A 13,426-nucleotide genomic window follows, 5' to 3' on the forward strand; every position below is an offset into this window, starting at 1 on the left:
AGTCAAAAGAGCTGAACTCAAGTAAAGTAAGAGTAACTGTGCTTGATATCAAGGCAGGATTCTATTGATCATTGCATTGAGGAGCCCTGGCTAAACTGGACATGGATTCCACAACCTCTGCCAACTAGGAGTTGCCCGCTATAACCACACACTATCCTGACTTGGAAATATATCACTCTTCCGTCACTTTCACTGGGTCATAAACCTGGAACTCTCCCTAACAGCATTGTGGCTGCATCCACATCTCAAGGATTGCGATGGATCAAGCAGCTCACCACCACCTTCCCACGGGCAGTTAGGGTTGGGCAATTATGTAGCACCTGACCCTGTGAAACCCACACCCCTTAAATTAAAAAAGAATTGTATTTTATTGGTCAAGAAAGATATCTGGAAAGTGATCAGATATCAGGTTAGTATTAATGAAGTTTGAAGATGTGTGTGAAAGTAGTGTTTTGACTGTTAATCAAATCGGCTGAGAGAGAGCACAGTTGCCAAAAATGGGGAGATTCGCTTCAGGAGTGTACAAGTGGTCAGAATTGGACTAGTATAGAGATCTGTGATGCTATTTCAGAAACTGGAACTAGAATAGTGATGTGGGTGGGGGGACACTGTTCAACGCCTCTGAGAATAAATGGGGACCCAGCGTGGAGGTGGGGGAGGGGGGGGAGTGGGGTGCTGAGAATAATGGGGGACAAGGCATGGGGGGGGCGCCACCAAGAACTAAAGGGGGCCTGGAGGAGGGGGGTGGAGCAGAGGGAATGAGTACTTTTTGTAAACTGTCCGTGCCTTTGTGGCGATTCTTTTGTGTACTTTGTATGCACAGAATTTCACTGTTTTGGGTATAAGTGACAATAAAGTATCATCATCAGTTAAAGGGCCTGTTTCTGTGTTGTATGGCTCTAACAAACTCTAAAAGTCAGCCATTTCCTTTTGGCTCTAACATCATGAATTAGCTATTCTGTATCAGCTCTGCATCAAACTATCTCGCCTTTACTTCTCCAATGCTTGCTCAAATTCTACCTTTTGAAAAGAGCCTTTCATCATTTCCTTTGCTGTTCTACTACCTAGTTCCATCTATGTGATATTCTCACTGCTAAAGCAACTGCATGAATGCACAAATTGTTTCCAGGAAGTGAGAAATATTTACAAATGATTTAGCAGATAACTAAGCCTATTTTTTGTATGATATGCAAATAATTACAAAATGTATTTATGTTTTATTTGCCTTTTTCCTCTATAGGTACTGTAGCAAAAGAGATTGGTTGAAATCCACACTCATAATGTCCATTCCACAAACTAACACTTCAAAAGGGAAAGTAATGCTTAAGGAGTACAGTGGACGTAGAATTGAAGTTGAGCATATTTTCAAATGGATAAACACCCATGTGGCATCTCGAATAAAAACAATCAGAAGTCCCAATCAGCTAATGGAAGAATGGAATAAAAGTGATCGATACCTGGTAAAGATGTATTTGTTTGCGAGCCTGGACCAGCCACCTGCATTCTATTCTGTCCTCAGTGTAAAAATTTACAGGTCGCGTGGAATTCATATTTGTTGATGTACAGAACTGGAACAGTGACAGCCACATGAAGGAGATTGGCATTGACCAGTTCCCAGCATATATTGTGAAAACTCCTGAAGGTATCTATAAATATGGAAACACCACAGGGGAGTTTATATCACATCATGCAATGGATGTATTTCTTCGATCGTTACAACCTGAAGTAAATGATCTCTTTGTCTTGAGTCTAGTTTTGGTTAATTTAATGGCATGGATGGACTTATTTATAACACAAGGTGCAACGATAAAACGATTTGTGGTTCTTATAAGCACATTAGGAACTTATAACTCCTTATTAATAATGTCCTGGCTACCCATAATTGGTTTTTTGCAGTTGCCATATTTGGAAAGCTTTTATGAATATAGTTTAAAATTTTTGAGATACGCCAACACGACCACTTTAGCATCTTGGGTTCGAGTTGATTGGACTTTCTACTCTTCTCACCCTGCTCTGTTTCTCAGCACATACCTGGGTCATGGTTTGCTAATAGATTACTTTGAGAAGAAACGAAGACGTAATAATAACGACGATGAAGTGAATGTGAATAATCTTGAATGGCTGTCAAGCCTGTGGGACTGGTATACAAGCTACCTGTTCCATCCAATTGCGTCATTTCAGCACTATCCTCATAATTTAGATTGGGATGAAGATCCTAATTTGTTATTGGAAAGACTTGCATTCCCAGATCTTTGGTTGCATCCATTGATACCAACGGATTACATCAGGAACCTACCAACCTGGCTATTTAAAAGTATTACGGGGCATTCTGAAGATGAAGTGATTGAAAGCTGGCAGGAGACTGAAAGTGATTCTGAAAATGAAAGCCATGAAGTGTGCAATAAATCAGGAAAAAGTGCTAATGAAGAAGCTAGCGGATGCCTGGCACCTGCACAAGGAAAAGTGCAAGCTAATGAAGACTTGAATATCAGTGAAGTAAACTCCAGCAACGTTTGTCAAAGCACACCAAAATTGCACAGAAACACGAACGTCACTGAAGATGATGAGCCAGATTGGTCTGCTTGGCCCAGTAACATGCTGCATTGCTCGGAATGTGTGGTATGCTTGGAGAATTTCAGAAATGGCTGCTTAATAATGGGACTACCCTGTGGTCACGTGTTCCACCAGCAATGTATTGTGGTCTGGCTGGCAGGAGGAAGACACTGCTGCCCTGTGTGTCGATGGGCTTCCTACAAAAAGAAGCATTGTTTTGTCAGATAAGAACAATCATTCAACAATGTTTTAAGACAATATTTCTGGCTCTTAAATATCTAATACTTAATATGCATTGTGGTGTTTGTTGTTCATGTTCGTGCTTTTATGTGGTTTCAATTTAGTTTTTATGTAGAATTTATTTTGAGCTGATCCATGGTATAACTACACTATGTTGACTGATGAGTCTAATGCCAGTCTTGTTTATTTCTGGATGCTTTACAACAATAGCACAATAAATCTTGTTCATTCTGTTTTGGTATGTTCAACCATTAAAATATGACCAACCGGAGAATGAAAAAGACCTTTCAATTTGGCATTTGTTGGAGAAATATTACATTAATTAAATATTAAAAGAATCAATTTACAGTCTTATTCAAAATAATTTCCTTTTCTGGTTACAGAATATTGGGCGTATTTCTTTACCTAGATCTGGGGACAGCTCATGATCATTTTGAGGTGCAAATCTTATTGTAAAAGGGGTCAATAAAAAATTAACATATATCATTCATTTTGAAGCATTTTTTTGCAGACAATTTCAAGAAACCCACGACATTCAGACGTTATTTGAAATTGGAATAAAAACTTGGTTCAGTGAAAGATTTCACACTATACTAAGATGCTTATATTGCACTTTAACCCCCAACTACTGGATAATTATTAAGCTGCATTTATTATCAATATACATGCTCAATTATCTATATTCTTTACTCAAATCATTATTTTAAAAATTAAATATTTTTAAGGTGGCCAATGTCCCATAATATAGATGGCACTGATTAAAAATACGTAAGTTTGTGTAGCAATTATGTTAGCCATAGATAAAGCCAAGATTGTCAAAGTTTATATATCATAAGTGAAATGAAGAACTGAAAGTAAAATATATAAAAAGATAGGGGCTCTTTAGAAATTTGAGTCTGCCAGATGCCTTTTCTCATTTGGCAAAAAAATAGTGACTTCCGTGAAAGGATCCTTTGGACCTTGCAATCTGTTAGTACCCTTATTGCATTTTATCTTGTTAAACAATAGCACATCTCCTGTACTGGATTTGGTGATGTCATGTGCAGTAATGTATGCTTCTATCCTTTGGATGTTGAAGTTATGCTCTGGGGTCACGGTAAATTTACAAGGCAATAATACGGAATACGTAGCAAATCATTTTCACGGTAAACTGTATTTATTTTCTACATTTCCTTGTAACAACTGAACAATAAACACTTTCCTTTGATAAGGGTGTACCTTTTTTTTGCAAGTTGACACTTATTTTTGTAGAAGGTGAGACAATTCTTTTGGGGTCAAACCTTTCCAAAGAGAGATAAATGTGAGACTAATAGACTTCCAGTGGGTATCTTAAGTTTCCAAATAAGTGACTTTATTAAAATTAAATAGACATAAGAAGTTGAAGGCAAATTATTGTCCTAATGGGATTAGGTTAAACAGTACAAAACAAGGAGTTGAAATTATATGTTCAAATGAGAAGTAACTATTGTTTTCAATTATTCCAAATATTTACGAATAACATTAAGTTGTATCTAATGTTGCTGATGACACAGGTTAGTAACATAATGTTGTGGTGTAGAAAGCACTTTTCCAACAAATGGACACGTCTTGGGACATTTTCATACACAAAAAGTAAATGCAAGCTCAATTTTTAATCTGAATATTGGACATTCCCTTTGTGCTCTCCACTCAGTCCCTTATCATCATGTTTCATTTCATGTCTAATGATTCGCAGTTCTGATTTTTTTTTTTTTAAGTAATCAAACTGAAAATATTAATTTGTCTGACCTATTTGGCTTCCAGCATATTGTTTTAAATTCCAATCTCTTCTTTGGCTCCACTATTTGGCTGCCAATTTCACCTTCTTCCTTTGTCTCCACCTTCTCACAGAATATCTACCTATCTGTTTCAACCAAACAATTTGCATATCTGCAAATTATGGAGAACATGACTCCATGGCATTTGAGGGCATTTCCTCAATGGTGGAAGATTAAAATCAAGGATCAAGACCCCAGACATGGAGGAGCACAGATCTTTCAGGGTTGTAGCAATGAGGAAATTAGTGTTACAGATTAGGAAGGTCATGAAGGGAACATAGAACAGTACAGCACAGAAACTAGCCCTTTGTCCACAATGTTTGTGCCTATCGTGATGCCAAGTTAAACTGAACTCATCCGCCTGTACATATTCCATATCCCTCTATTCCATGCACTTCCATGTGCCATATTAAAATCCTCTTCCATGTGTCTATTGTATCTGCCTCCACTCATGAGAGCTGTTGGAATTGACATGTCTCGAGGCAAGGTTGAGGATGTCAGTTGACATTATGTGCCACGGATTCTCTGATTCCAAGCTCCTTGAGTCACACAGCACAAAAACAAGCCCTTCAACCTAACCCAAGATGCCCCATCTACACTAGTCCCACCAGCTTACGTTTGGCCTATATCTCTCTAAACCCTCCCTATCCACGTACGTGTCCAAATGTATTTTAAATGTTGTCATAATACTTGCCTCAACTACCTCTGGCAGCTTGTTCCATACCCACTACCCACTGAGTGAAAAAGTTGCCCCTCAGGTTTGTATTAGATTTTGCCCCTTTCGTCTTAAATTGTGCCCTCTGGTTCTTGATTCCCTTACTCTGGGTAAAAGACTGTGCATTTGTCCTATCTATCTATCATATTCTGGTTGTATGTGAAATCAAGGCAGCAAACCAACTGATTTTTCTTTCAAGATCAGAGATTTGGTTGGAAAAGAGATATTGGCGGGGTCTGGAAATAATGTCCTTGGTCTTTCTAACAAAATAAACTACTGGAATATTTGTGACTCATTTGAGATAATGTGATAGAGAGGGTGCTGAGATAAAGTTAGAAGCAGTAAGCATTGCATATGGATATTGATGGTATGTATTTTTGAATGGCAATATGTGAATGAGAAATAGTTTGTGTGTGTGTTTGTGTGCACAGATTTGCTAACTGGAGTTAATTATGCACAAGATGTTATTGCAGGTGATTCTTGAGGCACTGAAAGGGGATAGTCTGCTCAGCGTTAGAAGATATCTCAGAATGTAGGAAACTAGTGTACTTTTATCACTCTCATTTGTGATTTGACAACAGCAGTTTTGGTTCTGTGGTAGAGATTAAAATCCGATTGGAGCGTAGCACCTGAAAAAGAACCTGAATGGTTTTTGCAAAACTTCATTGAGAGTCAGAATGAAATGGGATGGAATAACATTGAAGACTACATCCCAAAGCACTCTACATTTAAGTACTATTTAAAGAGTTGTCATCAGTATAACAGAGAAATTCAACTATACTCTCTTGTCACATGTACAGTGAAATTAGTTTTGCATACAATGCACAAAATATGCAGAGTCACCACGTATCGTTATAGTCCTGATGTTCTCTGCCTGCCCCCACCCTTCCAACTTTGTTAATACAGAGGAAGTATGCACACGACAAGGTATCATTTACAAAGAGATCCATAACCGGACTATTGCTGGGCTGCAATAGCTCGTTTATCGTTTTTGAATAAGGCAATGGACTTAATTGAGAACTTAAATGTTTTTTTATTGTCTTATGTGCAGAGATACGGCAAGATGCTTGTTCTGCGTGCTATCAAATCATACCGTACATAAGTACAATAGATCCTGAACAGCACTTGGAAAGTCACCACTTTCTGGAGCCATTTTGCAACTTGTTTTAGTAACTCATAAAAACGATTGTACTTGCAGCAGTACACCAGCTACCAGGGATCATGTCCTCAAGTCCCCAATCTTTAATCTTTTGAGGCTGACTCGAGGCTGTCAGAGGCAAGAGTGCTGCCTCTGAATCCAGGATGATAAGAAACTGAGAGTTCTTTGCCTGATGTATAAATCACTCACCTGCCCATATGTGTCTCCTGTTATTTATTTGGACAGCATGCAAGAAAAAAGCTTGTAACTGCACCTCGGTACATGTGACGATAAACTAAACTAAACTAATTAAAATCAAGGGCATCTTCAGAACTATGACTTAAATTGTAATGTATGATTACATGTTAAACTATCGACATAAAGTGCTGGAGTAACTCTGGATCATAGAAACATTGAAAAATAGGTGTAGGAGTGCCGAGCCAGCACTGCCATTCAATATGATCATGGCTGATCATCTAAAATCAGTACCCCGTTCCTGATTTTCCCCCCCATATCCCTTAATTCCTTTAGCCCTAAGAGCTAAAGGGTCAGGCAGCAACTCTGGAACACGTGAGTAGGTGACGTTTTAGGTTCGGGACCCTTGCTTAGACCGACTGGGGGGAGGGGGGGGGGATGAGAAGAAAGCTGGGTGAGAGGAGAGGCAGGACAAGTTGTGGTTGGTAATCAGTTAACACAAGCAAGGGGGGAGGTTGATTGGCAGATGGTTGGAACAACGGTCAGAGCTTAATACAAAGTGTGAGACAAAAGGATTGAGTCGTCGTGAATTATGAAGCCAAAGGAAGCAAACGTGGGTGGAGTGGGAAAGGGATGGGAGAAATAGGTGCACGTCCAGGTGGGGCACGGTGAGAGGGGTTGTTAGAGGTTACCTAAAATTGGAGAGAATTCAATGTTGGGTAAATTATTGACATTCCTGAAATCGTGTCATATCATGCCAGGTAAATTTCAACACAAGAATCAGTTCTAGACCTCGTATATATGTCTTCATCTTGACTTCCTATTTCCATCTGTCACATGATCAGATTCCTTTTCTCTTTATTATTTGCTGCTAATACACATGCCTTTAGTTGTATGTCTTGAACATACTTGCCTCCTCAGTATCCCTTCAGGATCAAGGATGACTTGCTTTACCATTGTTCAATGGGTTCTGCATTGAGTTATGAGGGTAGTTTGGAACCAACAAACACTGCCACAGGTGGAAAAGGAAATGCCTGACAAGCCTGACCGATGATGGAAGTTTATGCTGGCACCCTAAAGTAGATGATGAATTTGATCATTGAAGTCTGCCTTAGCCTGAGAGATTGCTCCCAAGATTTGGGAAGTGGGGAATAATTTGTAAGGTCTTTTTGTGAACTTTTATTGTTGGGGAATGTTGTTTTGCAGTTTGATGGAAGTAGTGCCTTTCAACTTCAAAGCTCCCAATCCACCATTTGCAGTAAGTAGTGCCTTTCAACTTCAAACCAAAGCTCCCAAGCCACCATTTGCAGTAAGTAGTGCTTTCAACTTCAAGCCAAAGCACCCAAGACACCATTTGCAGTAAGTAGTGCCTTTCAACTTCATGCCACCATTTGCAGTAAGTAGTGCCTTTCAATTTCAAGACACACCCAAGCCAAGCCAACCAGGGGGGGGGGGGGGGGGGGGGGGGGCTGCTTTCTGGAGCGCTAGTATGAACCATTTTAGAACCAATAGACATTTTTTTTTTGCAAGCATTTTAGAACCAATAGACATTTTTTGCATGCTTTAGAACCAATAGAGATTTTTTTTTGCAAGCTTTAGAACCAATAGACACGTTTTTGCAAGCTTTAGAACCCATAGAGACACTTTTTGCAAGCTTTAGAACCAATAGAGACATTTTTTTGCAAGCTTTAGAACCAATAGACATTGTTTTGCAAGCTTTAGAACCAATAGACATTTTTTACAAGCTTTAGAACCAATATACATTTTTTTTGCAAGCTTTAGAACCAATAGAAACATAGAAATTAGGTGCACGAGTAGGCCATTCGGCCCTTCGAGCCTGCACCACCATTCAATATGATCATGGCTGATCATCCAACTCAGTATCCCGTACCTGCCTTCTCTCCATACCCTCTGATCCCCTTGGCCACAAGGGCCACATCTAACTCCCTCTTAAATATAGCCAATGAACTAGCCTCAACTACCCTCTGTGGCAGAGAGTTCCAGAGATTCACCACTCTCTGTGTGAAAAAAGTTCTTCTCATCTCGGTTTTAAAGGATTTCCCCCTTATCCTTAAGATGTGACCCTTTGTCCTGGACTTCCCCAACATTGGGAACAATCTTCCTGCATCTAGCCTGTCCAACCCCTTAAGAATTTTGTAAGTTTCTATAACATCCCATCTCAATCTCCTAAATTCTAGAGAGTATAAACCAAGTCTATCCAGTCTTTCTTCATAAGACAGTCCTGACATCCCAGGAATCAGTCTGGTGAACCTTCTCTGCACTCCCTCTATGGCAATAATGTCCTTCCTCAGATTTGGAGACCCAAACTGTACGCAATACTCCAGGTGTGGTCTCACCAAGACCCTGTACAACTGCAGTAGAACCTCCCTGCCCCTATACTCAAATCCTTTTGCTATGAAAGCCAACATACCATTCGCTTTCTTTACTGCCTGCTGCACCTGCATGCCTACCTTCAATGACTGGTGTACCATGACACCCAGGTCTCGCTGCATCTCCCCCTTTCCCAATCGGCCACCATTTAGATAATAGTCTGCTTTCCCGTTTTTTGCCACCAAAATGGATAACCTCACATTTATCCACATTATACTGCATTTGCCAAACATTTGCCCACTCACCCAGCCTATCCAAGCCATCTTGCAGTCTCCTAGCATCCTCCTCACAGCTAACACTGCCCCCCAGCTTAGTGTCATCCGCAAACTTGGGAGATATTGCCTTCAATTCCCTCATCCAGATCATTAATATATATTGTAAATAGCTGGGGTCCCAGCACTGAGCCTTGCGGTACCCCACTAGTCACTGCCTGCCATTGTGAAAAGGACCCGTTTACTCCTACTCTTTGCTTCCTGTTTGCCAGCCAGTTCTCTATCCACATCAATACTGAACCCCCAATGCCTTGTGCTTTAAGTTTGTATACTAATCTCTTATGTGGGACCTTGTCGAAAGCCTTCTGGAAGTCCAGATACACCACATCCACTGGTTCTCCCCTACCCACGCTACTAGTTGCATCCTCGAAAAATTCTATAAGATTCGTCAGACATGACTTACCTTTCGTAAATCCATGCTGACTTTGTCCAATGATTTCACCACTTTCCAAATGTGCTGCTATCCCATCTTTAATAACTGACTCTAGCAGTTTCCCCACTACCGATGTTAGACTAACTGGTCTGTAATTTCCCCATTTTCTCTCTCCCTCCCTTCTTAAAAAGTGGGGTTACGTTTGCTACCCGCCAATCCTCTGGAACTACTCCAGAATCTAAAGAGTTTTGAAAAATTATTACTAATGCATCCACTATTTCTGGAGCTACTTCCTTAAGTACTCTGGGATGCAGCCTATCTGGCCCTGGGGATTTATCGGCCTTTAATCCATTCAATTTACCCAACACCACTTCCCGACTAACCTGGATTTCACTCAATTCCTCCAACTCCTTTGACCCGCGGGCCCTTGCTATTTCCGGCAGATTATTTATGTCTTCCTTTGTGAAGACGGAACCAAAGTATTTATTCAATTGGTCCGCCATATCCTTGTTCCCCATGATCAACTCACCTGTTTCATATGTTTCAAAATATGTTTCAAAAGAACTTACTTAATTATGGGCTAATAATCAGAAAAAAGCTAATACTTAAATTTTGGAAAAATGCTCCAATACCAACAACAAAATTGTGGATTTCAAACATGTTCGAAACACTACACTTTGGAGACGAGACTCCTCCTAGCAGGCAAAGCAGATCACTTCCAAAAGACGTGGTCTGCATTTATGGAACTATTACAAGCATAAGGTGCAATAATAAGTTAAAACATAAAGGCTACCAGGACCTGGTAATGGGGGGTATAAAATACATTTTTAATAAAAAACACGGTTGGTATATCCTTTTTTGCGGAGTTTTGTGTTACAATAGAGCGATTGATTTTCCTTTCTTCCTTTTTTTTTCTTTTCTTTCTAGGGTCTTATTTATTTTCTTTGCTTCCTTCTCTAATTCCTTCCCTAAGGGGTTCTCTTCTCCCAACACTTTCCTGCACCTTCACGATTCTTGCTTACTTTCCTTACTTCTTTTATTTCTATCTTTTTTAAAGCTCAAAAAATGAAGTGGTACAACATAATGTAATAAGATATATGCGATGTATTAATGTGATTTACTGTACTGCTAATAAAAATAAAATTAAATTAAAAAAAAAAAAAATCAATTTTTCCTTTCCTAATTAAGCCCTTTGTCCTCCTCTGCTGGTCTCTGAATTTCTCCCAGTCCTCCGATATGCTGCTTTTTCTGGCTAATTTGTACGCATCATCCTTCGCTTTGATACTATCCCTAATTTCCCTTGTTATCCACGGATGCACTACCTTCCCTGATTTATTCTTTTGCCAAACATGGGTTGAACAATTGTTATAGTTCATCCATACAGTCTTTAAATGTCTTCCATTGCATATCCACCGTCAACCCTTTTAGAATTAATTACTAGTCAATCTTGGCCAATTCACGTCTCATACCCTCAAAGTTACCTTTCTTTAAGTTCAAAACCATTGTTTCTGAATTAACAATGTCACTCTCCATCCTAATGAAGAACTCAACCATATTATGGTCACTCTTGCCCAAGGGGCCACGCACAACAAGACTACTAACTAACCCTTCCTCATTACTCAATACCCAGTCTAAAATAGCCAGCTCTCTCGTTGGTTCCTCTACATGTTGATTTAGATAACTATCCCGCATACATTCCAAGAAATCCTCTTCCTCGGCACCCCTGCCAATTTGATTCACCCAATCTATATGTAGATTGAAGTCACCCGTTATAACTGCTTTGCCTTTGTCGCACGCATTTCTAAAACAATAGATGAAGCGTACAAATTAGCCAAACAAAAGATGAAGCGTACAAATTAGCCAGAAAAAGCTGCTTACCAGAGGACTGGGAGAAATTCAGAGACCAGCAGAGGAGGACAAAGGGCTTAATTAGGAAAGGGAAAATAGATTATGAAAGAAAACTGGCAGGGAACATAAAAACTGACTGCAAAAGCTTTTATAGATATGTGAAGAGAAAAAGATTAGTTAAAACAAATGTAGGTCCCTTGCAGTCAGAAACGGGTGAATTGATCATGGGGAACAAGGACATGGCAGACCAATTGAATAACTACTTTGGTTCTGTCTTCATTAAGGAAGACATAAATAATCTGCCGGAAATAGCAGGGGACCGGGGGTCAATTGAGATGGGGTAACTGAGTGAAATCCAGGTTAGCCGGGAAGTGGTGTTAGGTAAATTGAATGGATTAAAGGCCGATAAATCCCCAGGGCCAGATAGGCTGCATCCCAGAGTACTTAAGGAAGTAGCCCCAGAAATAGTGGATGCATTAGTGATAATTTTTCAAAACTATTTAGATTCTGGAGTAGTTCCTGAGGATTGGAGGGTAGCTAATGTAACCCCACTTTTTAAAAAGGGAGGGAAAGAGAAAACAGGGAATTACAGACCAGTTAGTCTAACGTCGGTAGTGGGGAAACTGCTAGAGTCAGTTATTAAAGATGGGATAGCAGCACATTTGGAAAGTGGTGAAATCATTGGACAAAGTCAGCCTGGATTGTCTGACGAATCTTATAGAATTTTTCGAGGATGTAACTAGTAGAGTGGATAAGGGAGAACCAGTGGATGTGTTGTATCTGGACTTTCAGAAGGCATTCGACAAGGTCCCACATAAGAGATTAGTATACAAACTTAAAGCACACGGTATTGGGGGTTCAGTATTGATGTGAATAGAGAACTGGTTGGCAGACAGGAAGCAAAGGGTAGGAGTGAACGGGTCCTTTTCACAATGGCAGGCCGTGACTAGTGGGGTACCGCAAGGCTCGGTTCTGGGACCCCAGCTATTTACGATGTATATTAATGTTTTGGACGAGGGAATTGAATGCAACATCTTCAAGTTTGCGGATGACACGAAGCTGGGCGGCAGTGTTAGCTGTGAGGAATGCTAGGAGGCTGCAAGGTGACTTGGATAGGCTGGGTGAGTGGGCAAATGCATGGCAGATGTGGATTTGTGTTAATTTTGTTCTACTCCAGTGGGAACTTGTAGAGGTGAGTTGAAGCATTGCAGCATGAAAGACTGGAAAGCAAAGATCGTATAGCGAAGATCTTTGCTGGAAAGTGCCTTGGGGCAATGACAGTGGTGGGTGTATGGAAGGGCTGCCAGAGGAGGTAGTTGTAGGTATGTTACAAAACCTACCTGAATCGCCATTGGGAATCTGCCCACAGCCAGGTCCGCGATTTTGGCGCTGTTTGGAGGGGGCGGGTTTAAAACGCGATTTTTACTAGGCTGTACTAATCGCAGATGTTCAGCCTAGTAAATCATTAACGAAAAATCGCTGCAAGACCCGGTCGCAAAAGGTATTATTAGTTTTATAGGCCTCGATAATATAGTTATAATAGTTTAAAATTACTCTCTCATTCCGCAACCTCTCGCAGCCCCAGGGTTTTATAAAGCAAACAATTAAAGGTATGTACCTTATTTTTACATTAAATGGGGCATATATATAACCCTATATATCAAGTTATCTATAGCGAGTAGTTCATTTTGGGCTTTTTATATCCCGCAGTATTTTTCTCGGCATTTGAGGGCACTAATCCAGCGCGATGTCAACGTTCTAAACCAGCGCGTTCACATGAACCCACTAGAAAGCCGATTTAAATGGGCATTTATTTACAGCAATTGAACACTAAATTCCTTCCATTTAGCCTATAAATTAATGTAAATTAGATATAAAAATCATGTTATATTGTGAATTATTTGT

At 40.0% G+C, this 13,426-nt stretch overlaps 1 protein-coding gene across 1 annotated transcript in view; it reads left to right on the top strand.

The window, feature by feature from the left end:
* The window catches only part of LOC129705418 (charged multivesicular body protein 3-like), a 50,975-nt gene that overhangs the window by 17,212 nt on the left and 20,337 nt on the right, over positions 1 to 13,426 (top strand). The window lies entirely within an intron of this gene.

This window comes from Leucoraja erinacea, chromosome 1 (genome assembly GCF_028641065.1).
Source record: "Leucoraja erinacea ecotype New England chromosome 1, Leri_hhj_1, whole genome shotgun sequence".
Taxonomy (NCBI): domain Eukaryota; kingdom Metazoa; phylum Chordata; class Chondrichthyes; order Rajiformes; family Rajidae; genus Leucoraja; species Leucoraja erinaceus.